Source organism: Psammomys obesus, unplaced genomic scaffold (genome assembly GCF_907164565.1).
Source record: "Psammomys obesus unplaced genomic scaffold, mPsaObe1.curated_primary_1811, whole genome shotgun sequence".
Taxonomy (NCBI): Eukaryota; Metazoa; Chordata; class Mammalia; order Rodentia; family Muridae; genus Psammomys; species Psammomys obesus.
Window position 1 is genome coordinate 17,082,420 of NW_026596109.1, and position 581 is coordinate 17,083,000.

Consider the following 581-nt stretch of genomic DNA (forward strand, 5'->3'; position numbering starts at 1 on the left):
CACACACACACACACACACACACACACACACACACACACACACACACAAATCATATACATATTTTTAAGATTCAAAAATGTCCTCGTTTTTATAGCTTTTTACTACTGTAGCAGCCATGTTTCTTACCATCCTCAGTGACTACTTAATTTTATGTTGATTATAGTTAAATCAAGTCTTAAAACATCTTTGTGCCGGGCATGGTTGCACACACCTGTAATCCCAGCACTCGGGGAGGCAAAGGCAGGTGGATCTCTGTGAGTTTGAGGCCAGCCTGGTTTACAAAAGGAGTTCAGGACAACCAAGGCTACATAGAGAAACCTTGTCTCAACAAACAAACAAACAAACAACCCCCCTAAAGCCCAAAACAAACAAACAAACAAACAAGTAAAAACAAACTAACAAAAACTCTGAAAATATTTAAACTAGTCTTTAGGAAACAATGGTCCAAACGAAACCATAGAGACTTTATGTATCTTTAGCAAATAATTGTCAAACAAAATCATAAAGACTTTATGTATGTCTCCATCTATAATTGTAAAAAATGTGTAATAGTGTCAGTAAGATATGATTTATGCTCTCC